The following is a 27826-nucleotide window of genomic DNA, read 5'->3' as shown; positions in this document are numbered from 1 at the left end:
AAAGAAACAGTCATTAGAGTGAATCGGTAACCAACAGAATGGGAAAAAATTTTTGCAGTTTACCCATCTGACAAAGGGCTGATATCCAGAATTTACTAAGAAATAAAACAGATTTACAAGAAAAAAACTAACAAGCCCACTCAAAAGTGGGCAAAGGGTATGAACAGATACTTTACAAAAGAAGACATACATGAGGCCAACAAACATATGCAAAAATGCTAATCATCACTGGTCATCAGAGAAATGCAAATCAAAACAACATTGAGATACCATCTCACGCCAGTTACAATGGCGATCATTAAAAAATCTGGAGACAACAGATGCTGGAGAGGATGTGGAGAAATAGGAACACTTTTACACTGTTGGTGGGAGTGTAAATTAGATCAACCATTGTGGAAGACTGTGTGGCGATTCCTCAAGGACCTAGAAATAGAAATTCCATTTGACCCAGCAATCCCGTTACTGGGTATATATCCAAAGGATTACAAATCGTTCTACTATAAGGACACGTGCACACGAATGTTCATTGCAGCACTGTTTACAATAGCAAAGACCCGGAACCAACCCAAATGCCCATCGATAATAGGCTGGACAGGGAAAATGTGGCACATATACACCATGGAATATTATGCAGCCATCAAAAATGACGAGTTTGTGTCCTTTGTAGGGACATGGATGAACCTGGAAACCATCATTCTCAGCAAACTGACAGAAGAGCAGAAGATCAAACACCGCATGTTCTCACTCATAGGCGGGTGTTGAACAATGAGAACACACGGACACTGGGAGGGGAGCACTACACACTGGGATCAGTTGGGGGGAAATAGGGGAGGGACGATGGGGGGTGGGGAGTTGGGGAGAGATAGCAAGGGGAGAGATGCCAGATGTAGGTGATGGGGAGGAAGGCAGCAAATCACACTGCCACGTGTGTACCTATGCAACAATCTTGCAGGTTCTTCACATGTACCCCAAAACCTAAAATGCAATAAAATAAATAAATGGGAAAAATAAATAAATAAATAAATAAACACAAACCAAGCCCAAAATTAGTAGAAGAAAGGAAATAATAAAGATCACAGGAGAAATAAAGGAATTCAAACAAATAAAACAATATGAAAGATGAATGAAATGAAAAGCTGGCTTTTAGAAAAGAAAAAATTGACAAACCTTTAACCAGACTAAATAAAAGAGAAAGAGGCAAATAAATAAAATCAGATATTAAAAAAAAAAAATTAGAACCGATACCACAGAAATTCAGAGGATTAGAGGCTACCATGACCAATAAATTTATGCCAATAAATAATATGTATATATGCCAATAAATTTGAAAACTTAGATGAAATGGGGAAATTTCTAAACTCATCTCAACTACCAATATGAACCCTGAGGAAATCCAAAACGTGAACAGACAAGTAACAAGTAACAAGATCAAAGCTGTAATAAAAAGTCTGCCAGAAAAGGAAATCCTGAGACCTGATAGCTTTACCTGATGGCTTCACTGAATCTTACCAAACAGTTAAAGAAGAATTAATACCAATCCCACTCAAACTATTCCAAAAAACAGAGGAGAGAATACTTACAAACTCATTCTATGAGTCCAGTATTACCTTGATAACCACAACCAGACAAGGACACATCAAAAAACGACGACGACAAGAAAACTACAGGCCAACATCCCTAATGAACATTGATGCAAAAATCCTCAACAAACTGAATTCAACAGCACATCAAAAGATCATTAACCATGACCAAGTGGTATTTATCCCAGAGATGCAAGGGTGGTTCAACATACACAAATCAATCAATGTGGCACATCATATCGACAGAATGAAGGACAAAATCCATAAGATCACTGCTACAGATACTGAAAAAGCATTTGATAAAATTCAATATCCCTTCATGATTGAAAAAAAAAAAAAAAGCCTCAACACACTAGGTATAGAGAGAACATGACTCAACATAAGAAAAGCCATATATGACAAACCCACAGCTAGCATCATACTGAATGGGAAAAAACTAAAATTCTTTCCTCTAAGATTGTAAACACAAGAATGCCCAATTTCACCACTGCTATTCAACACAGTACTGGAAGTACTAGCTGGAGCAATCAGACAAGGGAAACAAATAAAGGGCATCCTGGAAAAGAAGAAGTCAAATCATCCTTGTTTGCTACCAAAAAATAGAAAAATTAGCCAGGCATGGTGGTGCATGCCTGCAGTCCCAGCCAGCTACTTAAGAGGCTTGGGTCACCTGAGCTGGGAGGCTGAGGCTGCAGTGAGCCGTGATTGCACCACTGCACTCCAGCCTGGGTGATGGAGTGAGACCCTGTCTTTAAAAAAAAAAAAAAAAAAAGACAGTATAACTGAATTGTTTGTAACACAAAGGATAAATGCTCGAAGTGATGGATACCCTATTTACACTGATGTGATTACTAAACAGTGTATGCCTGTATAAAAATATTTCATGTGCCCCATAAATATATATACCTACTATGTATCACAATAATTAAAAAGTTTTTTAAGAAAAGAAAAATGAGGGCCGGGCACAGTGGCTCACATCTGTAAAGCGTTGGGGCACAGTGGCTCCCAACACTTTGGGAGGCTGAGGTGGGCGGATCACAAGGTCAAGAGGTGGACACCAACCTGGCCAACATGGTAAAACCCCGTCTCTACTACAAATACAAAAATTAGCTGCGTGTGGTGGCACATACCTATAGTCCCAGCTACTCGGGAGGCTGAGGCAGGAGAATCGTTTGAACCCAGGAGGCAGAGGTGGCAGTGAACTGAGATCATGCCACTGTACTCCAGCCTGGTGACAGGGCGAGACTCCGCCTCAAAAAAAAAAAAAGAAGAAAAATGACAATATTCATAATAGCCAAGATATGGAAGCAACCTCAGCGTCCATGAATGGATGTTAAATGGATAAATAAAATGTGGAATATATGTGCAACAGAATATGACACATCCTTAAAGAGGCAGGAAATTCTGATATATGCTACAACATGAATGAGTCTTTAAGGACATTATGCTAAATGAAATGAGCCGTTACGAAAAGACAAATACTGACTGTATCATTCCACTAAAATGAAGTACCTATTCATAGAGACAGAAAATAAAATGGTTACTGTCAGACAATGGCATGAGGGTAATGGAAAATTTGTGGTTAAAGCAAAGTTTCAGTTTTGCTAGATGAAAAAGAGTTATGGAGATGGACGATAGTGATGGTTGTACAATATACTTAATACCATTGGATCTGTATATTTAAAAACGGCTTAAGATGGCAAATATTACATTATATGTATTTAACCACAAAGAAATAAGGGAAAAAAAAGAGTCAATTGCTTTCCTATATACCAACAATAAATAAATAGAATTTCAACACATTTCAATGAAACACCATTTACATTAGCTCCAATTAAAAATTAAATACATGGGTATAAATCTAATAAAATGTGTACAAGATCTATATTAGGAAAACTATAAAAGTCTAATGAAAGTAATTAAAGAATACATAAATAAATGAAGAGATATTCCATGTTTATAGACAGGAACACACAGTATTGGTAAGATGTCATCTCTGAATAATTCCCCTCATATCACTACCCCCTTATAAGGCAATGTCAAACTTTCACCATTTAATACACCACTTATCCAATATACATTGACGTGCATGAGTAGAGGAGAGTGTGATCGTCTGTTCCCACAATTTAAACTTCTGGAAAGACACAGCTACATTCCTTTTCCCATATTAAATAATAAATGGATAAACACATAGATGAATAAATAAATTTTTTAAGTGGCCAACTAATCATTTGTCAGAGGTATTATAAAATATATGCCTATTTTCAGAGGAAACTGAACTAGGTTGCTTCCAATGTGACTCCCCACATTATAGCCTATGTAGTTTATTATATCCAAAGCTATAACATACTCTATGAGAAAAATGGCTGACAGTGTAAATGTTCACTATAAAGTCGACTTTAAAAATTTTCTAATTTTATAGAGCAAGGACAAAACCAACTGTGGTCTTCCATGCATCCATACCATTCAACTCTACAGTCCCTCCTGCTAATATATATTTTCCATTGTCACTGGGCTCAGACATATGGCTTTACTCTGCCAATGCAGAATACGGTCAGAAGTCACATTGTGACAATTCTGAGCCTAAGCCTTTAGAAGCATCATGAGTTTCTGCTTGCAGTCTTAACTTTGTGTCATCCTGATCATAAGATCTTTCCTTTGATTAATCTGTGATCTCATCAGAGGATATCAGAATAAATACACATGGAACATATCTGAGTCCAATCTGTTCTGACCAACCAGATCTGCAACTTGAAACAGTCACCCAAACAAACAATAAGCCAACTCCTAGCAAATACCTGAATGAGAACAAATAATTGTTTTCAGCCACTTCACTATGAAGTTGTTTGCTACACAGCAACAGCATTAGTTTCAAGTGAAATACTATGTCTGCGATTTACATTTTAGAAATACTCCAGCCAGGCCCATGATGCATTCTTGTAGTCCCAGCTACCCAGGAGGCTGATGGGAGGATCACTTGAGCTCAGGAGTTAGAATATATGCCTGTGAACAGCTAGTGCACTGCCCACCAGCATAGATAAACATAGCTAGCAAGATCCCATCTCTTTAAAAAAAAAAAAAAAAAATTCTAGGAGCACTATGAAGTTAAAAAAGAAATAAGTTGATCTCTATACCTATAAATACAGATGAACACATTACATAAATATAAATATATATGTATATTTGAGCTTGTCCTATATTCTACAATGAAGAAATCTCCAGAATATATCCTCAAATGAAAAATAACAGCACAAAAAACTTTGTATGCTACCATTTATGACTTGTAAGAATATGAAAATATAGACACATATACTTCATTTTTTTTACAATGAAAAAATAAAAGATAACTTTTTAAATGTTTCCGTTAGAAGGGAGAGAACAGGGCATTCTTCAGGACAGACCACATAAAGCTATACCGTACATTTTTAAAATAAAGATATTCCTTCACTGACTTCTGGCTTGCATTCTTTATTATGGGAAATCTTCTGTCAGTCGTATCTTTGTTAACTTTGTGTATATCTTTTCCTTTGACTTTTATTTTTCGATTTTCACAGGTTGTAAGCAATTTGATTTGTTGCTAATTTTCTTCATGTTCCCTGTGTTTGGGGTTCAATGGCTTCTTTGATGTGTTGGTTTATGGTTTTCCTCAAATTTAGAAAATTTTGGTGATTATTTCCTCAAATATTTTTCTGTCTTCTCCTCCCATTTCTGCCTTCCAGGGATTACAATGATATGTTTTTTAGACTGCTTGAAATTGTCCCACAAATCACTGCTTCTCTTTTGTTTTCCAGCTTTTTCTGTTTTGTTTTGCATAATTCCTTACTTCTGTGTTTTCAAGTTCATTAGTATTTTTCCTCTGCAATGCCTAATCTGCTATTAATCTTATTCATTGCATTTTTCATCTAAGACATTTATGCTATTCATCTGAAGATGTTTTAAGACTTTTTCACATATTCAATGTATTTCCTTAACCTATTCATGTTTTCCTCTACTATCTTAAACATATGAAATATAAGTTTTAATGACCTTCTATCATCTGTATCATTTCTAGGTCTCTATTGATTTTTCTCATGATTATGGGTCATATTTTCCAGCTTCTTACATGCTTGATAATTTTTGAATGGGTTTAAATACTGACTTTTATACTTGTTGTATTTAGGTATTTATGTATTCCTTTAAATATTCTTTTTTTTTTTTTAACAGGGTCTTGCTCTGTTGCCCAGGCTAGAGTGCAGTGGCACAATCTCTGCTCACTGCAGCCTCTACCTGTGGAGTTCAAGCAGTTCTCCTGCCTCAGCCTCCCGAGCAGCTGGAACTATGAGTGCACGCCACCACATCCAGCTAATTTATTTATTTTTTTAAGTACAGACAGGGTTTCACCATATTGGCCACGTTGGTCTTGAACTCCTGACCTCATGATCTGCTTCGACCAGCCTCCTTTAAATATTCTTGAGCGTTGCTCTGAGATGCTTGAAAATAATTGATCATTTTCAGACTTCTAAGTTTTGTTAGGCATCACCAGAGAAACCTTTAGTATTAGGGCTACTTCCTTCCTACTACTAAGGCATTATCCTTCTGAGTATACTAAGGTGCCCATTTATTTATTTAGGATGTTCTATTTATTATAAAGGATTTTCCTTCAGCTGATGGGAACAAGAAACAGTCTATGCTTTGTGTGAGAGTTCTGAAGACATTTTACTTCATACTTGCCATTTACTTTACTTTTTCTTCATTTTTTGTGAATAGCTCCAGTATTTCTCAAAAAATTTTAATCATCTGAGAAACGCCTGGAAAAATAGGTTTCATGGCAAATAAGCTAGGAAACTGTACACGTTATCTCTCGAAAACTTATAATAAATTTTAGCATACTAAAGCCTACATAAACACTTCAGAAAAGAAATTCTTCCAACTTTTTCTAAACTAAATGAAGACTAAAAGCTTCATTTCACATAAAACATATTACATCTCACAATCTTAGAAAATGATAGTTTGTTTTTCATTTTTACTACTTTCAATTTTGTTTCTCTTAGTCTACTCTTTGGCAAAATTAAGGTGTTTTTTGTTGCAGTGGTAGTTATTGTTTTCTTCTTAATTCCCTGCATTAAACAGTTATGATGGACTGATGGATGGATGGAAGAAATTTTGAGTGTGACAGGGCAAAGAGCATAGGCTTTGGAGTTGGACCAGAGTCTGAATTCACAAACTTTACAACCCAGAGCAAGTTACTTCACCTCTCTACCTATTATCTATAGAGAAAAATAATACCTTCCTTATGAGGTTATGAAAAGTAAATGAGTAAGTTAAGCAACAAGCTCACAACACAGGCTCAATAAGTACCTTTCTCACATTTCCCTTTCAGTTAAATATAAAGGATTCCAATATAAATTGTCGGTTTTTATAAATATCATCGTGTACTAATATATAATATAGCCTCAAATGAGTAATTTATTTGTTCACATTTATCTTTCACTTAGTAAATTCTATTTATGTGTGTGTGGGGGTGTACACATTCATACACTATGTATAACTATATATAATTCGAATAGAGATAAAATCACTTCCCCTATGTACAGTTACAATTTAAACATTTGATTTTGCTGTGACAGAGTGAATTGTTTAAAACATTAAAAAACCAGTAGATACAAAAATATGGAAGTATTCAGAATGTATTATATATTTCTCTACTTGTTTTTCATTAACAACATCTGTATGAAAATAATATGAATCTGTGTTCTTCTAATTCAGCTACTTATTTCTTCTTAAAAAATACAACCCTACTTGAAACGGTTAGGATTCCACCTGCAGGGCTAAGATTTATTGTTCTCAGTAAAAGGCAACAAAAACCATCAAAAGAGAAAAAGACCCCAGGGCACCGGAAGGGATGGGGAAGAAGGGAATAAACAATGATCAATTATTTTAAGTCTAAGCCATTTATTATAAATAATACTTCAGCTTCCCCAAAACACATTTGTGCCTCATTAAAGCCAACTGTTACAGGGCTGAACACTGTGGCTCATTTCTGTAAGGCCAGCACTCTGGGAGGCTAAGGTGGGAAGATCGCTTAAGCCCAGCAGTTTAAGACCAGCCTGAGCAACATAGTAAAGACATAGTTTCTGTAAAATAAAATTTAAAAATTAAAAAGAAAAAACAACTGTTGGCTGGGCACAGTGGTTCATATCTGTAATCTCAGCACTTTGAGAGGCTGAGGCAGGCAGATCACTTTGAGCTCAGGAGTTCAAGACCAGCCTAAGCAACATTTTCTACAAAAAATATAAAAATTAGCCAGGCATGGTGGCACACACCTGAGGTCTCAGCTACTTGGAAGGCTAAGGCTGGAGAATCCCTCGAACCCAGAAGGCAGAGGTTGTAGTGGGCCAAGATCACACCACTGCACTTCAGCCTGAGCAACAGAGTGAGATCCTGTCTCAAAAACAACAACAAACCCTGTTACAGCTAGTTAACAATCACATGGTTCACTAGCACTATAAGCAGATCTTTTAGAACAGCTCTTCAAGCATCCTTCCACACTGTAAACAATGACATTTCTAGATAGCTTTGATTAATGAAATTACAAGGCACCTAATTTTCATTAGGAAATAATGAAATTCCAAAGAGTATAAATTTTGTTATTGCATCACTCTCAAAGTTCCTCATAAATCCTACTAATATAAGGATTTCAGTCCACATCATCGATAGAAGTGATTAGTTGATTACTGTAAATAAGATCCTTCCATAATTATAAAAGGAAAAGTACTTAAAGATTTTTTAAAACTATTCCAGAAATTCTAATTGCTTTAATAGAATCTTAAAACCTGTGCTATCTAACATGGTAGCCACTAGCCTTATGTGACTACTGAGCATCTGAAGTATGTGTAATAAGAACTGAGCTGTGTAGTAAGTACAAAATACACACTACATTTCTTAGAAATTAAAGAAAACATTTCATTAATAATTTTCATGTTGATTACATGTTAAAATAATAATTTGGATATAGTGGGTAAAATGAATTGTTAAATTTAATTCATCTATTTTTACTTTTTAACAATAAGGCTTTTTAAAATTTTTAAATTACATATATGGCTCACATTCTTTTTCTATTGGATGTGTAATACCCTAAACTCACCTCCCTTTATTCAAAGTCACACAAACTATATGCAGTTGTCTCTTGGTATCCATGGGGATTGGTTTCAGTACCCCTCCCCTGGATACCAAAATCTGAGAATCCAAGTCCCTTATATAAAATGGCATAGTATTTGCATATACCCTATGCACAGTCATCCAGTGTATTTTAAATCATCTCTATCTCTAGATTACTGATAATACCCAATACAATGTAAATGTATGTAAGTAGCTGTTATACTATATCTGCTTTTTATATATATTATTTTTATTGTGTTTGGTTTTTTCCCCCAAATATTTTCAACTTGTGGTTGGTTGGATCTGGAAATGCTGAACCAAAGGATATTAATATAAATCCTACATTAAATCATTTGTGGTGGGAGTTTCAATCAAATCACAGTTATCCAACTATACACTTTAGGTGTTATTTCTGGTAATCTTGGTTCTTCTCCCTATTACTCTCCAAATAAACCTGGGTACTTAACAGGCTATAATTTTGTTTACAAACCTATCTTCTCTCTCTTCTACTAGATTCTTATCTCTCGAAATTTAGGACCTGTGCCTTAAGTCATTTATTTTATCCACAGTGTACAACACAGATATCTGTTCATATCTAATGACATTTGAACTACTATCATCTTTTGCTCAAGTTATTTCCTATGTTATTTCCTTGGTTTATCATCTTCTCTGCCATCTAAGATATCTCATTAAGTAAAGCTTTCTTTAACTATCCCTAACTACTAACCCTTAAAAGAATTACTTACCTGTGTTTTCTTAGGACTTTGTATCTCAAAGTTCCTGAGATACTTATAAATTATACTGATTAGCACACTGCATCTTTATATAGTCTCCTCAAGAAATGACTGGTGTCTTGTCCATTTTTGTAGCTCTGTCATCTTATAACTATGTCTAGTGTAGTTAATGGTAATAAATGTCTTTCAAAGTAATTAAATGATGTATCTTTAGTATATGTATAAATTAAATCACTGTACATGTACTAGCAAAACTTCTAGTTTTATAACAAAAAAAAAGTGAAGCATTTGGGCACCTAATGAAAATGGCAATAAATAGAGAACATTAGGGGAAACAGGGAATTTTAAGGAAGAAAGAGAAAAAAAAGAATTCCATTTGCTAACCAAACACATTAGTGATACTGTAATATATACATCTGGTGACAAGTCCAGTAGCAGCAACAGATACTAATTTGCAAAGGAATTAAGGAAGAGTGTCCACTCTGTTTCTTCCAGTCTTCTGCTGGCTTGGTTTCCAGCATGTTCTCTCTACAAGTTGTAGATATAGGATACTTGGTTTCCAAGCCCCTCTACTGGAAGCTCACAAAACAAACTATGTAAATGAAAACTGTATAAAATTTCTGTGTAAGTATAGCAGCCCTCAAAAAATTAAATTTAGAATTACCATATGATCTAGCAATTCCATTTCTGGGAATACATTCCAAAAAATCAACAAAAGCAGCGATTCAAACAGATATTTGTATATCAACATTCATAGTAGCTTTATTCACAATTACCAAAAGATGAACACAACCTAAATGTCCACTGACAGATAAATAAAGAAAATGTGGGCTGTACATACAATAATATTCAGCCTTTGAAAGGTAGGAAATTCTGATACATGCTACAATGTGGATGAACCTTGAAGACATTAATGAAATAAGCCAGACACAAAAGGACAAATATTGTATGATTCTACTTACATGAGGTACTAAAGTAGTCAAATTCAGAGACAGAAAGTAGAATGGTGGCTGCCAGGGCTGGGGAGTAGGGAAATAAGGAATTGATGTTTAATTAGCATGGAGTTTCAATTTGGGAAGATGAAAAAGTTATGGAGATGAATGGTGGTAATGGTTGCAAAGCAATATCAATGTACTTAATGCAACAGAACAACACATTTTAAAATGATTAAAATGATAGATTTTATGTTATGTATACTTTATTACAATTTTCTAAAATCCTGTTTAAAATAAGCCCTCAGTAACACTTACTTGTGCTGAGAATTTCCTATGTCATCAAAACTAAGTTTGCAAACATTTCCTTAGTGGATTTTATTTGGGAGTTTACCATCCTAAGGGTAGAGCTCTTCCTGCTTATAAATATTACTAATGGTCCAAATAACAATGTTTACATTTCACTTTTCCCTGTTTTGAACAAAGACGAACTGCCCACTTCCACATACCTCCTGAAACGAATGTTACTACTACCCAACTAAAAAAAGTACGTATTAGGTCGGGCGCAGTGGCTCACGCCTGTAATCCCAACACTTTGGGAGGCCGAGGCGGGTCACGAGGTCAAGAGATCGAGACCATCCTGGCCAGTATGGTGAAACCCCATCTCTAAAAATACAAAAATTAGCTGGGCGTGGTGGCGCATGCCTGTAGTCCCAGCTACTCGGGAGGCTGAGGCAGGAGAATTGCTTGAACCCGAGAGGCAGAGGTTGCAGTGAGCCGAGATCGAGACACTGCAAACCAGGCTGGCGCCTGGCAACGGAGCGAGACTCTGTCTCAAAAAAGTACCTATTACCAATACCTTTTAAGCCATCTGAATAATATTTCCTAATCACCTTCCTTTTTCTCCTACGGTAACCACTATACTGAATTTTGCATGCATGCACTCATTCATTCATTCATTATTTGGAGACAGAGTCTCTATCGCTCATTTCAGTGATCCGAGATCGCTGGATACAATGGAGCGATCTCGGCTCACTGAAACCTCCGCCTCCCCAGTTCAAGTGATTCTGCCGCCTCAGCTGGGATAACAGGCCGTGCCACCACACCCAGCTAATTTTTGTACTTTTAATAGAGATGGGGGTTCGCTATGTTGGCCAGGCCGTTCTGGAGCTCCTGACCTCAAATGATCTGCCCACTTCGGCCTCCCAAAGTGCTGGGATTACAGGCGTCAGCCACTACTTCCAGCCGCCTTTATTATTATCCTGTTTTCTTGAGAAAAACTTCTTCCTAGCTGGGCCCAGTGGCTCACGCCTGTAATCTCAGCACTGTGGGAGGCCGAGGCAGGCAGATCACTTGAGGTCAGGAGTTCGAGATCAGTTTGGCCAACATGGTGAAACCCCATCTCTAAAAATATAAACCCCATCAAAAAATATAAAAATTAACCAAGTGTGGTGGCATGTGTCTGTAGTCCCAGCTACACGGGAGGCTAAACACGGGAAGGGCTTGAGCCTTGGAGGCAGAAGTTGCAGTGAGCCAAGATGGCGCCATTGCCTGGGCAACAGAGTGAGACTCTGTCTCAAAAAAATATACATTTTGTCTCGGACTCTCCGGACCCTCCCTCCAGCCTAGCCTCGCTAGCTCCGCCTGCGGTGGGTGCTCCCACTTCTAACTCAAAATGCCTGTCTGGGGCAGCAGAAACAAGTGTGGGGCCTGCGGGAGGACTGTGTACCACACAGAAGAGGTGCAGTGTGATGGCAGGAGCTTCCACCGCTGCTGCTTTCTCTGCATGGTTTGCTGGAAAAATTTAGATAGCACAACAGCGGCAATTCACGATGAAGAGATCTACTGCAAATCCTGCTATGGAAAGAAGTAAGGGTCAAAAGGCTACGGTTATGGCCAGGACGCTGACACGTTTAACATGGACCATGGCGAGAGGCTGGGCATCAAACCAGAGAGTGTTCAGCCTCACAGGCCTACAACAAATCCAAACACTTCTAAATTTGCTCAGAAATAGGGAGGTGCTGAGAAGTGTTCCAGATGTGGGGATTCTGTATATGCTGCCGCCGAGATCATTGCAGCTGGAAAGCCCTGGCACAAAAACTGTTTCCAATGTGCAAAGTGTGGGATGAGTCTTGAATCAACAACTCTGACTGAAAAAGAAGGTGAAATCTATTGTAAAGGATGCTATGCAAAGAACTTTGGGCCCAAGGGATTTGGCTACGGCCCAGGAGCAGGGGCTCTTGTTCATGCCCAGTAAGGTGTAAACCCAGAACTAATCATCACACACTGAGAATCTCTTCATAATCTAGGCACAGATAATCTTTAAACTAAACTACTGTGAAATTCTACCAGCATTAAGTACTGTATATTACCCTGTACTTGGATAGGCTGGCGTAGGAAGAGAACACTGTGTCTTATCCTTTTGCTTTGTTCACCAGCATTTTGGGGAAACATTTCTTTTACGTTTTAAATAAAACTTCAGCTCGAAAAAAAATATATTTTGGCACTGCATCTTTTTAAAGCACCTCTAAAAACACTTATAAAAATGCTCTGTCGCTTATTATAGCACTTACCATACAGTTTTATAATTGCCTGTTAATGTGCCTCTATTCCCCACTGGACTATACATGCTTGAGTGCAGGGATTATGACTATCATGATCAGTGTTATAACCCAATACATAACAAATTGCTTGAGAAACAGCAGACTGTTCAATTAATACTTGCTAAAAGGATGAAAGGATGAATCAATTCTATACAAATAGCATTTCTTTTGCACAGACATTTTAGACACATTAATTCATAATTGTCTCATCATCCTTGCAAGAGAAGGTATTAGCAGTAAGGAAGTGGCAACTGCACCTTACTCAGCTACTTGGTGGCAGAACCAGAATCTGAATCTAAAGCCACAACACCAAAGGGCTAAATCTACCTGTTAGATACCTTGCTAATTTCTTCAAGATGTTAACATCAAAAAAGGAAGAGAATCTGTAGCATTGTTCTCAAATTTCATCAAGAGTAAACTGTCAGTAATAGCAGATAATTATCAAAATCATCACAATAATATATGTCTTAAGTGAGTTTCTAACAAAAGTAGTCTCTATACATTGTATTGGGAAAAAAATGAGAAAGCAAGAATTTGTCTATTACTGTCCAAAAGACTAAAGACATTGTAAAGATACTAAAAATAGTGCTAATGGAACTGATGGATGAATATCCAAACACTAGAAATAGAGCAGGAATAACTTCCTAGACTTACTATAGCCTGAGTAAACCATACCCCAAACCACTAAACATGCTCACCAATCCATGTTTTGGTGACCAAACTGGTTTTTCAGGTATCCTACCAAGAAGATGCTCTGAATAATGATTACAAGGCTCATGGTCAATATAAAAATGTCTATCTCTTTGTAAATTAATATTCCACATAACAGATCAGTCTCCTGTATATCTGTTACTCTGAATCAATTTCCCAGAACATTATCACTGATGGATAACAGATAAAAATAAAATATTTTAGTCTGCAAAGAAAGGACCAGACCATGGATTCCTGATGACTCAGCCAAACTTCTCTTATTTTTTAAGCCACATTTTACAGAAATATCAGAACCTGGTATTAACAGCTATGATTTAATTTTAGCAGTGTTTTAAAGTTAGATCTTCTCCATTCACCAAACACACCAAAGAGGGAATTTGGTTTATGATACCAAAGGCATGTAAATAAGTATACAAAACTATATAAGCCAGTAAGAAGCATTTTTAATATAAACTAGAATAAAATCAATGCTACTCTCTAATTGTTTACCATCAATTCTTAACTCTTCTTCAAGCTTAGCCCATTGGCAAATTGCTCTTCCAAAACTACTCTAGTCAGTGCATCAAAACAAAAACGCTGATTTACTTAGCACATTTCATTTTGAGAATGTGACAGATAAAACAGGCATAAGATGAACTTTATGCCTTTAGGCTTATGCTCCTGAAAACACAGTTCTGCCTATTCTGTTCTCTTCTGAGTAACTGTATCAATCACTGTGCATTTAATTATACAAATACTCTATTATTTGCCTCATAAGGTTATTTAACTTCTTACTTATCGATTTCTGATCCCTCCCACACAACTGAAAAACAATAGAAAAGACAATATGCTATAATTATCATATTTCTTCTGTCTCACTATCAAAGTAATGTCCAAATGGTCATCCTGGACCTCTCATTTCATCTCATTCCCTAGATCCAAACAAATCACTATCAATATATGCACCCACCTTCTTCCTATCTCTGTTTTCACCAGCCTAGACCAAGCATGTTTCTCCCTATCCTTGGATTTCTCCAATAGTTTCCCAACTGGTCTTCCTAAATTATGAACTCCCCTAATCAGCTTTCCACATTGCACACAAAGTTTTTAAAACATCTGGACTTCTAGTTTTAGGCTCACAGAGGAAGGTGATTCTGTCCTCTTCTACTCTTCTTATTCACGACTTAAAAACAAGAACAAGTTACTGAAAAACAAACTGCATCTTTCATGCACTAAGATATCTATATCCCTGAACCATGTCATGATGCAGTTAAAAATAGTAAACTACTTAGAAGAGTAGAAGATCGGCTGGGCACAGTGGCTCACGCCTGTAATCCCAGCACTTTCGGAGGGTGAAGTGGGCGGATCACCTGAGGTTGGGAGTTTGAGACCAGCCTGACCAAAATGGAGAAACACTATATCTACTAAAAATACAAAATTAGCCAGGTGTAATGGCGCATGCCTGTCATCCCAGATACTAGGGAGGCTGAGGCAGAAGAATCACTTGAACCCAGCGGGGGGAGGTTGCAGTGAGCCAAGATTGTACCATTGCACTCCAGCTTGGGCATCAAGAACAAAACTCCATCACCAAAAAAAAAAAAAAAAAAAAAAATCAGAAGATCAAACCTGTTTACACAGATGATGCCTGGTAAATAAGCTGATGTGCCCTGAAGAAAGGCTCAGGAATGGTATATTCCAGGTACCTCAGGAGGCAAAGGTAAGACGGGGGGCAAAAAAAAAAAAAAAGTAAGAAAAAGGAGATTTTTTTTTTTTAAATCCACAGGCAACATCCCAGTTCCCCAAACTCCATCTTCACACAGTGAAGCAACTAACCTTCCTCTTCACCTACTCACGAAAAAAGAGGTATGTACTTTAGAGATGTTGAAATAAATATTTCAGACTCACGGAAACTAGTCCCATAGGAGGACAAGAATGAACTGTTGGACTGAAAATAAGGCTAAATCAGCACTGTGAAAGGTGAGAGCCACAGTCCCTATTCCCTTCCAACTCTAGGACACTGGTAGACAAGCAGGAACCTTTAAAAATCCTTTTTCTTCCCTAAAGCTGAAAATAACTTCATACACTAAAACCTGGATGTTCCCAAAGAAAAAAGCAAATCAAGCAATAACCTTAGAGATAATACAGCCCTCTGTTTGATAATGCCAGCCCATGTCCTCTGAGCTTCTAAATAATTTTTCAGTACATACTCTTAAATGTGAATAGATAATAAAAGATCACCAGACATCTGAAGAAAGCCTAGTGCGTGAAAGACAGACAAAAACAAACAAAAGGGGGTGAGAGGAGGAAAGGTGGAATGCAGGACAGGCACCACGCTATTTCTTATACTTAGTCTTTGGTCTTGATAGCATTCTTTAACTTATTATTATCCCCATCTTCTATATGAAGAAATGACACAGGGTTAAGTAAATTACTCAGTCACACAGCTAAGAAGCAGCAAAGACAGGAAAGGAACCCAGGGCTACTTGATCCCAAAACCTAGGCTTTTAACCATAAGCATTATCATTCCTTTTAGGACTTATCTTCACATATAAACTCCTCAATTTCATAATAATTATGCCTCTTCTTTGTGACACTACCCTTCTTCCTAATGGACAAGTTGAAAGGTCCTTTCTCAGAGTTCTAGAGCCCCAATTCCTCAGGAGCCTTGATGTAAAATGAGTCTTTCTAAACATAGAAACAAAGATCTTCAAACTCTTCAGAGCATAATAATTTCCCATATGACATACTCCCTGACAGGTTGCAAAGGTCTTGACAAATGAAAGGAGAGGGGCACTAGCAAATCATAGATTGGAAAGAGAATGGAAGCCTTCATATTACTCCTCTTAGAAGACTTAGAGAAACACAGAAATGAAGTTTTAATGATCAAATGCTGCTGAGAATAGCAAGTATTAGCAGAGGATAGAATCAATGTCAATAAGTAAGTAAAAGCACTATCTATCTTGAGCATTCATGGATTAGAAGCAAAAGAGAGAGGGAAATAAAAAGCAGATAAATCAAAGGAAATTAAAAGATAAAGGGAAATGAACCAAGCCCTAGTTTTAATTTTTAATTAGCCAAGTCCTAGATAACTGGCAATGAAAGATTCTGCCAGATGAATCACGTGATAACTACAAAGTCCCAAATCTATCACCATAAGAGAATCAGCTATCAAAAAAGACAAGGAGAGGAGGAATTAAGAACAGTGGAAGATGATGGCTTAAGCTTGGGTAAACAGCAAAACTTAAAATACAAACTATTTTTAAAAAGTATTCCCATCAATACATTCAAAAGGTTCTGCTTCCAGATGAGCTGGAGTAGCTTGCAGAAGACTTACTCTCACTGAGAACAAATTGAAAAGCTGAAACACATACTGCTATAATCTATTTTCAGGCTAAGAAAAGCTTCTTCAGAGGCGGCAACAAGAACAGGATGGCTTAAGACTCCTAAATCGAGAGAATTTCAGAGATAAGCTGACTTCTGCTAATGACTTTTTAATTGCGAGCAAGAACTTGAAAATACAGGTTTTGCATCAACAGAACCAATAAATAAGAATAGAAACCAGCAGAGATTTTTGTAGCAATCAGAGGGCTTCAAACGTAATGCCAGATTTTCTTCCCAAGCAACATTTACTAAATTCAATGTATCTATGGGTCAGAGATCTAAAAAGCTTAGTTAAAAGCCTCTTTAAAAAAAAAAAAAAAAAAAAAAAAATAAAAAAAAAAAACAGTTTTTGACAGTTTTACAAAACAATAAGACCAGCCCAGGGATAAGACCTCAGACAAATCACCAAAATCTAAGGTGAAGTAAAAAGATAAGTCACATACTTGGAGATTATGTTCACAATACATTTATCTGATGAACCTCAAAGGCATTAAGTTCAGAGAAATAAACCATATTCAAAAGACTGCACACTGTATGACTTCATTTACATGAAGTCCAACAATAGGCAAAAGTAATCTATGGTTTCACATAGGGAATGGAGAACGACTGAAACCATGAAGAAACCTTTCTGGCCTCAAGTGATCCACCTACCTCGGCCTCCCAAAGTGCTGGGATTACTGCCTACATAATTATTAAAATTCATAAAATTGTCCACTTACAAAGAGTATATTTCATTAATTGTAAATTTCACATAAAGCAAAACTTTTTAATTATAAAGAACAAAATAAACTTTTACTTATCAATAAAGGCAGAATAATAAAATGACAAAGTGTCAGGAATGTTACTTCCTTAATAATTTTGTGTTATATTCTTTACTAAAATGTTTTTAAATGCCCAACAGACAGGTTTACCACCGACTACAACTCCTAAATGTAAAACATACACATAATGAAAAAATCAAAACAAAGAAATTTCCAGATAAACAAAAGCTGAGAGAATTTCTCACCAACAGATCTGCATACAAAAAACAGTAAAGGTTTTCAGCTGAAGGGAAATAATACTAGATGGAACCTCTAATCTACACAAAGAGTATCAGAAATAGTAAACGTAAGACATTTTTAATTATTTCTTATATTCTTTAAAAAGACAACTCTTTAAAGCAAAAATCACAGAATTATGAGCTATATAATATGTACAAATAAAATATACGAAAAGAATAAATTAAAGGCTGCAAGGCGGTAAATAGAAGAATATTCTTATAAAGTTCTTATATTATATATGAAGTAGTATAAAGTAATTAAAAGAGACTGTGATAAGTAAACCATGTACATTGTAATCTCTAGAACAAGGGTGAGAAAAAAAGAAATGTAAGAAGCATAGCAAAGATGAGATCTGCTGGTTTCACACTATATCAACTCACCTAAGCTGAAACTAAATTTCTGAAAATTCCTTCCCTGAGTGGTCTGAGGTCAGAAATGGCCACAAGAAAGCTTGTGCATGCTGGGCACAGCACATCATGCCTGTAATCCCAACACTTTAGGAGGCCAAGTCAGGTAGACTACCTGAGGTCAGGAGTTCAGGACCAGCCTGGCCAATATGGTGAAACCCCATCTCTACTAAAAATACAGAAAGTTAGCTAGGCATGGTGGTACTCACCTGTAGTCCCAGCTACTCAGGAGATTGAGGCAGGAGAATTGCTTGAGCCCAGGGGGCAGAGACTGCAGTGAACCAAGATCATGTCACCAGGCTCTAGCCCGGGCAACAGAGCAAGACTCCAACTCAAAAAAAAAGAAAAGAAAATTTATTTTGGAAGGTAGAAAAAAAACAGCAGCCATTACTGCTCCCAAAATGTATAGGTACAGCACCAAGTACTACTGCAGCTGACAGACATTGTCCCTGACTGCCTCACTCATGACACTGATATATGGCAGATGAATCCAAGCTTCCTCTAAATCCAGGCCAATTTTCCTCATGAACATAGATGCATAAATCCTTAACAAAATATTAGCAAATCAAATCCAGGATTCTGTAAAAAGGATAGCAACTCATGACCAACTGAGGTTGCTCCCAACAATGCAAAATTGGCTTAACATTCAGAAATCAGTGTAATTTACCATATTAACCGAACAAAGGAGAAAATCTATATTACCATCTCATTAGAAGAAAAAGAATATTCAGGCCAGATGCAGTGGCTCACGCCTGTAATCCCAGCATTTTGGGAGGCTGAGGTGAGAGGATCACAAGGTCAGGAGATCAAGACCATCCTGGCCAACACTGTGAAATCCTGTCTACTAAAATACAAAAAATCAGCTGGGCATGGTGGCACACGCCTGTAGTCCCAGCTACTCAGAGGCTGAGGCAGGAGAATCGCTTGAACCTGGGAGACAGAGGTTGCAGTGAACCAAGATTGCACCACTGCACTCCAGCCTGGTGACAGACCAAGACTCCACCTCAAAAAAAAAAGAAAAAGAATATTCAATAAAAATTTAATAATTATTCATAATAAAAACACTTGGCAAACTAAGAATAGAAAGCGATTTCTTTAACCAGCTGAAGGACATCTATGAGAAACCTATAGCTAACACCACACTTAATAGTGAAAGACTGAATATTTCTCCCTACGATTGAGAAAAAGGGAAGAATGTTTACTGTCACCACTTCTATTCAACATTGTACTAGAGATCCTAGCATATTCAATAAAGTAAGAAAAAGAAAGAAAAAGTCATAAAGATTGGAAAGAAATATAGCTATCTTTTATCACAGACAAATGGTTAAAGAAAACTGTGCATTCTTTAAAAACCTCTAGAAGAAATAAGTAATTGCATATAGTAACAAAATACAAAATAAATCTATGACAAAAGCCCACTGTGTCCTCAAAAAAAACAAACATACAATTATCATATGAGGTATACACTATCCAGGGGCCTTAGGTTGGCCCACCCTGCCCACAGCCGCCAGGGCCTGAGTGAGCCAACCCAGGGCCTAGGGACCGAACTGCCCCACCTGTAGTGGCCAACACCCCCAGATGCCATCCTAAAGCCTGTGGACTGGCCTGCCGAACCCGGCAACCCACTGTCAGTGGCTGCATGCACCATCAAAGGGTCTGAGAATCAGCTTGACACTCCCTACCTCTGTCACCACTGAGGGAATTCATAACAAGGCCAGCCCTACAAGAAATGTTTAAGGAGGTCCTACATCTAAAAGTAAAAGAATAGTATCTATCATCATGAAACCACATTAAAGTGGCCACGTATGGTGGCTCATGCCTGTAATCCCAGCACTTTGTGAAGCCAAGGAGGGCAGATTGCTTGAGGCCAGGAGTTCGAGACCAGCCTGGGTAACATGGTGAAATCCCATCTCTACTAAAAATATAACAATTAGCCAGGCATGGTGGTACATGACTGTAGTCCTAGCTACTCAGGAGGCTAAGGTGGAAGGATCACCTGAGCCGGGTGCAGTAAGTCAAGATTACGCCACTGTACCCCAGTCTGGGAAACAAAGCAAAGACCTTGTCTTTAAAAAAAAAAAAAAAAAAAAAAAAAAAAAGGATAAAACACATTGGTAGAAAGCAAACACACAAATGAGAAAAGGAAAGGGCTCAAATGTAACCACTACAGAAAGCCACCAAATGGCACATGTAATCCCAGCACTTTGGGAGACCAAGGCAGGTGGATCACCTGAGCTCAGGCATTCGAGATCGGCCTGGCTAACATGGTGAAACCCCATCTCTACCAAAAATACAAAGTAGCCAGGCGTGGTGGCAAGCACCTGTAATCCTAGCTACTCAGAAGGCTGAGATAGGAGAATTGCTTAGAAACCAGGAGATGGAGGTTGCAGTGAGCCAAGATCACACACCATTGCACTCCAACCTGGGCAACAGAGACAGACCCTGTCTTAAAAAAAAAAAAAAAAAAGAGGCTGCACATGGTAGCTCACGATTGTAATCCCAGCACTTTGAGAGGCAGATGGATCTGAGGTCAGGAGTTCGAGACCAGCCTGACCAACATAGTGAAACCCCGTCTCTACTAAAAACACAAAATTAGCAAGATGTGGTGGTACACACCTGTAATCCCAACTACTTGGGGGGCTGAGGCAGGAGAATCACTTGAACCCAGGAGACAGAGGTTGCAGTGAGCTGAGATCAAGCCATCACACTCCAGCCTGGGCAACAAGAGCGAAACTCCATCTCAAAAAGAAAAAGAAAAAAGGAAACAACCAAACTGCAAAGTTAAAGAAAGAAAAGAACAAAAGATTTAAAAATGAGAAAAAAATTAACAAACTGACAGGACTCAGTCCTCACCTATAAATAATAACCTTGACTATAAATGGATTAAATTACCCAGACACAGACTGACTGATAGATGGAAAAAAAAAAAAAATGATACAACTATCATTAAACTCATCAACTATTATTAAATACATTTTACCTGCAATAAATTAATTTTACCTGTAAAGACACATATAGACTGAAACAGAAGTGATAGAAAAAGATATTCCATGCAAATGGAAATCAAAAGCAAGCAGGAGTCACTATACTGAGATAAAACAAACTTCAACTCATAAACAGTAAAACAGACAAAAAAAAATCACCGTATAATGATAAAGTGATTTATTCCACAAGAGGATATAACAATTCTAAATATATATTCACCCAACAACAGAGAACCCAGATATTTGAAACAAATACTATTAGATCTAAAAAGAGAGAGAGATTCTAATTACCAGTAGTTGGAGATTTCAACACTCCACTCTTGACAAGTCATCTAGACAGAAAATTAACAAAGAAACATCAAATTTGATCTCCATTATAGACAAAATAGATCTCACAGGCATTTACAGACCAATTCATCCATCAGCTGCAGAATATACATTCTTCTCATCAGCACATGGAATATTCTCTAGGACAGACCACATATTAGGCCACAAAACAAGTCTCAACAAATGTTTTTAAACAAAAATAATATCAAGTATATTCTCAGAAAATAATAAGATACAGTTAGAAACCAATAACAAGAGGAATTTTGGAAACTAAAAAATCCATGGAAATCAAAACAACATCGGCCGGGCACGGTGTCTCATGCCTAAAATCCCAGCACTTTGAGAGGCCAAGGCAGGAGGATGGTTTGAGCCTAAGAGTTTAAGATCACCAACACAACACAGAAGATGCCATCTCTATAAAAAGTAAAAAAAAATAGCTGGGCATGGTGGCACTCACCTGTAGTCCTAGCTACTCAGGAGACTGAAGTGGGAAGATCACTTCAGTCCAAGAGTTCAAGATTACAGTGAGCTATAATCACACTACTGTACTCCAGCCTGGGCGACAGAGTAAGACTATGTCTCAAAAAATAAACATAAACAACATGCTACTGAATAACCACTGGTTCCATAAAGGAATTAAGGAAAAAATAAAAAACTTCCTGAAATAAATTAAAATGAAAATTATCAAGATCTATGGAATACAGCAAAAGCAGTGCTAAGAGGAAAAGCTATACTAATAAATCCCTACATTAAAAAGTAGAGTGATTTTAAACAAGTACCTAACAATACACCTCAAGGAACCTGAAAAGCAAGAACAAACCAAACTCAAAATTAGCAACAGGAAAGAAATAATAAAGATGAGAGTAGAAGTTAACAAAACAGTGAGTTTAAAAAAAAAGCCCGGCTCAGTGGTTCATGTCTGTAATCCCAGTACGTCGGGAGGGTGAGGCAGGCAGATCATGAGGTCAGGAGTTCAAGACCAGCCTGGCCAACATAGTGAAACCCCATCTCTACTAAAAATACAAAAAATTAGCTGGGTGTAGTGGTGTGCGCCTGTAATCCCCGCTACTCAGGAGACTGAGGCAGAAGAACTGCATGAACCTGGGAGGTGGAGGTTGCAGTGAGCAAAGATTGCACCACTGCACTCCAGCCCAGGTGACAGTGCAAGACTCAGTCTCAAAAAACAATAAAAGACAAAAGATCAACAGAAGTTGGTTTTTTGAAAAGATAAAAAAAGATCAATAAACTGCTCATAAGACTAACAAAAAAAAAAATTCAGAAATGAAAATGAAGTCATCATAACTGATACCAAAGAAACACAAAAGATCATTGCAGGTTATTAGGAACAGTTATATACCAACAAATTGGAAAACCTGGAGTAAATGGATAAATTTCTAGATACGGATAACTATCAAGATTGAAGCATGAAAAAATAGAAAACCTAACAGACCCATAAGGAGCAATAAGATTGAATCAGTAATAAAGTCTCCTAAAGCTAAATGCAGTAACTCACACCTATAATCTCAATGCTTTGGGAGGCTGAGGTGGAAAGAAGCTTGAATCCAGGAGTTTGTGACCAGCCTGGGCAATACGGAATAAACCATCACTACAAAAAATATTCCAAAAAAATTTAGCCAGGCAAAGAGGTGCAAACCTGTAGTCCTATCTACTTGGGAGGCTGAGGCAGGAAGATCCCCTGACTCGGAGTTTGAGGCTGCAGTGAGCTATGATAATACCACTGCATTTCAGCCTGGGTGACAGGGTAAGAGCTTGTGTCTTTAAAAAACAAAAAAACAAACAAAAATTCTCAAAAAAGGGAAGCCCAGGACCAGATGGCTTCACTGCTGAATTCTACAAAACACTTAAGAAAAACTAACACAATTCTTCTTAAATATTCAAAAAATTGAAAAGAAGGGAATTCTTTCCCATTCCTTCTATGAGACAGCATTACCCTGATACCAAAACCAGACAAGAATACAACAAAATAAGAAAACTGCAGGTCGATATCCCTGATTAACACAGATTTGAAGATCCTCAACAAAATACTAGCAAACTGAAATCAATGGCACATTAAAAAGATCACTCATCATAAGGGGGATTCATGCCAGGAATGCAAAGACGGGTCAACATGCACAAATCAATAAATACAGTACATCATATTAATAAAATCAAGAACCAGAATCATACTATCATTTAAATAGACACTGAAGGCCAGTGCAGTGGCTCACGCCTGTAATCCCAACACTTTGGGAGGCAGAGGTGGGCGGATCACAAGGTCAAGAGAGTGAGACCATCCTGGCCAACATGATGAAACCCCATCTCTACCAAAAATACAAAAATTAGCTGTATCAGCACGCCTGTAGTCCCAGTTACTCAGGAGGCTGATGCAGGAGAACTGCTTGAACCCAGGAGGTGGAGGTTGCAGTCAGCCAAGATCAGGCCACTGCATTCCAGCCTGGCAACAGAGAGAGACTCCAACTCAAAAGAGAAAAGAAAAATAATAATAATAATAATAATTTTAATAAAATAAATAGACACTGAAACAGCATTCAATAAAATTCAACATCCATTTCTGATTTTAAAAAAAACTGCCAACTGAGTACAGAAGAAACATATCTCAATGTAATAAAAGCCATATATGACAGACTCACAGCTAGCCATATATGACAGACTCACAGCTAGCATCATACCAAATAGGGAGAAACTGAAAAACTTTCCTCTAATATCTGGAACATGTCAAAGATGCCCACTTTCACCATTGTTATTCAACATATTGCTAGAAGTCTTAGCTATAGCAATCAGACAAGAGAAAGAAGCAAAATGAATCCAAATTGGAAAGGAAGAGGTCAAATCATTCTTGTTTGCAGATGACATGATCTTACATATAGAAAACCTAACGCTTCACCAAAAAACTCCTAGAACTGATAAACTCAGTGAAGTTGCAAGATATAAACAAACAAAAATCGCTAGTACTTTTATACACCAAAATGAACAATTTGAAAAAACAAATCAAGAAACCAATCCAATTTACAATAGCTACTTAAATAATAATAATAATAAAAAAAAAACCTAGGAATCAATTTAACCAAGGTGGTAAAAGACCTCTGCAATGAAAATTAAGACACTAATGAAAGAATCTGAAAAAATACAAACAAAGGCATCCGTACTCATTAATTAGAAGAATTAATATTGCTAAAATGACCGTACTACCCAAAGCAATCTATAGATACAGCATAATCTCTGTAAAATGCCAAGGACATTCTTTACAGAAATAGAAAAAGCAATCCTACAATTCATACGGTAGCACAAAAGACCCTTAATACCCAAAGCAATAATCAGCAAAAAGAACAAAGCTGACCTCAAAATATATAGCAGAGCTATAGTAACCAAAACACCATGGTACTGGTATGAAAAATGATACATAGGCCAGGTGCTGTGGCTCACACCTGTAATCCCAATACTTTGGGAGGCTGAGGGAGGCAGATCACCTGAGTGCAGGAGTTCAAGACCAGCCTGGCCAACATGGTGAAACCCTGTCTCTACAAAAAATACAAAAATTAGCCAGGTGTGGTGGTGGGCGCCTGTAATCCCAGCTACTCGGGAGGATGAGGCAGGTGAATTACTTGAACCTAGGAGGTGGAGGTTGCAGTGAGCCGAGATTGCGCCATTGCACTCCAGCCTGGGTGACAAGTATGAAACACCATCTCAAAAAACAAACAAACAAACAGATACATAGACCAAGGGAACAGAGAGCCCCAAAATTAAAAATATTAATAAATCCACATATTTGTGGCCAACTGATATTCAGCAAAAGTGCTAAGAATACACATTATGAAGACAACAGACTCTTCAATAAATGGTACTGTGAAAAATGGATAGGCATATGCAGAGGAATGAAACTAGACCCCTACCTATCACTATATATATAAATTAACTCAAAATGGATTAAAGACTTAAACATAGGACTCAACACTATAAAACTGCTGGAAAAAAAAAAAAACGGAAAACATGTCAGGACAAAAACAGAGACAACCAAAACAGACAAATGGGACTGCACTAAACTAAACTTGTCCAGGGCAAAAGAAACAATCAACACAGTGAAGAGACAACCTGTAGGTAGGAAAATATTTACAAACCATTTGACTAACAAAGAACTAACAACCAGAATATACAAGGAATTCAAACAACTCAGCAGCAAAACAAATAAATAATCCCACTACTAAAAAGTGGGGAAAGGATCTGAACAGACATTTCTCTAAAGAACACATAAAAATGGCCAACAAATATCACTTCACCCCAGTTAGAATGGTTATTATCAAAGGCAAAAAACAACAAACGCTGACAAGGATGCAGAGAAAAGGGAACCTATACACTTTGGTGGGAATATAAATTAATAGTCATTATAAAAAACAGTGTGGCGCTTTCTCAAAAAACTAAAAATAGTACTATATGATCCAATAATTTATCCAAAGGAAAGGAAATCAACATCAAAAGGATACCTGCACTCCCATGTTTACTGCAGCACTATTCATAATAGCCTAGATATGGAGTCAGCCTAAATGTCCATCAACAGGCAAATAGATAAAGAAAAATGTGATTTATATACACAATGGAATACTATTCCTCCATGAAAAAGAATGAAATAGGGCCAGGTGTACTGTGTCTCATACATGTAATGTAATCCCAGTGATTTGGGAGACTGAGGCAGGAGGATCACTTAAGGCCAAGAGTTGAAGACCCAACGGGGTAACACAGCAAGACGTTATCTCTACAAAAAGTAAAACAAGTTAACCAGGTATGGTGGCACATGCTTGTTGTCCTAGTTACTTGGGAGGCCGAGGAGGGAGGATAGCTTAAGCCCCAGAGTTTAACATTACTGAGACCTATGATCATACCACTGCACTGCAGTCTGGACAACAGCAAGACACTGTCTCTAAACTTTAAAATTAAAAAAATTCTACAAAGGAAAAGAGTGAAATCTTAACACTTGCACCAACATGGATAAGCCTGGAGGATAGTATATTAAACTAAATAATGCACAGAAAGATAAATACATGCTCTCAGTCATATGTAGGAGCTAAAAAGAATTCTGAGCTCATGGAATTAAGAGTGTAGAATTGTAGATATTAGAGACTGGGATGGGCAGTGAGGAGGGGAAAATGGGGAGAACCTGGTTAACAGATATAAAATTACAGCTAGATAGGAGGAATGAGCTCTGGTGTTCTACAGCACTTTAGGTGACATGGTTAACTATAATTTATTGTATATTTTCAAAAAGCTAAAAAAGCAGACTTTAAATGTTCCCAATAAGAAGAAAAAAAAAGTTTAAGGTGATGGATACACTAATTACCCTAATTTGATCACTACGCATTGCATATTCTTATGAAAAGATCACTTTGTATCCCGTAAGTATATACAATTATTATTTTTTTCTCTAGTATATACAATTATTACATGTCAACTTAAAATACGAGGGAAAAAATTACCATATGATCCAGTAATTGTACTAGTGGTCATATGCCCAAAAGACTTTTAAGGAAGCAAGGACTCAAAACACGTTTATACACCCATGTTCATAGTACCATTGCTGACAATAGCCAAAATGTATAAAACACTCAAAAGTCCATCCATAAATGAATAAAATGTAGTATGTTCATGCAAGAGAGTATTTATTATTGCTCCTTAAAAAGGCAAGAAATTCTGACATATGCTATAAAATGGATATACCTTAAAAATAGTAAGTGAAATAAGCCAGACATAAAACAACAAGCATTGTATAATACCACGTCTATAAGTACTCAAAGTCACAGAAGCAGAAAGGAGAATAGGGAGTTAATGTTTAGAAGCAGAAAGGGGAATGGAGAGTTAATGTTTCATCAATAGGGTTTGGGAAGATGAAAAAGTTCTAGAGATGAGTGGTGGTGATGCTACATAACAATGTGAGGGTACTTAATACCACTGAACTGTACCCTTAAAATGACCAAAACAGTAAATTTTATGTTATGTATATT

At 37.2% G+C, this 27826-nt stretch overlaps 1 protein-coding gene and 1 pseudogene across 2 annotated transcripts in view; one reads left to right on the top strand and one right to left on the bottom strand.

Moving 5' to 3' along the window:
- FAF1 (Fas associated factor 1) overlaps positions 1 to 27826 on the bottom strand; it is a 527910-nt gene that overhangs the window by 469546 nt on the left and 30538 nt on the right. The gene's annotated exons all lie outside the window — the stretch shown is intronic.
- On the top strand, positions 11960 to 12877 carry LOC116564123 (annotated as a pseudogene).

This window comes from Sapajus apella, unplaced genomic scaffold (assembly GCF_009761245.1).
Source record: "Sapajus apella isolate SASKATOON/1434 unplaced genomic scaffold, GSC_monkey_1.0 scaffold36, whole genome shotgun sequence".
In the NCBI taxonomy this organism is placed as follows: domain Eukaryota; kingdom Metazoa; phylum Chordata; class Mammalia; order Primates; family Cebidae; genus Sapajus; species Sapajus apella.
This window is presented reverse-complemented; position numbering and strand designations above follow the sequence as displayed.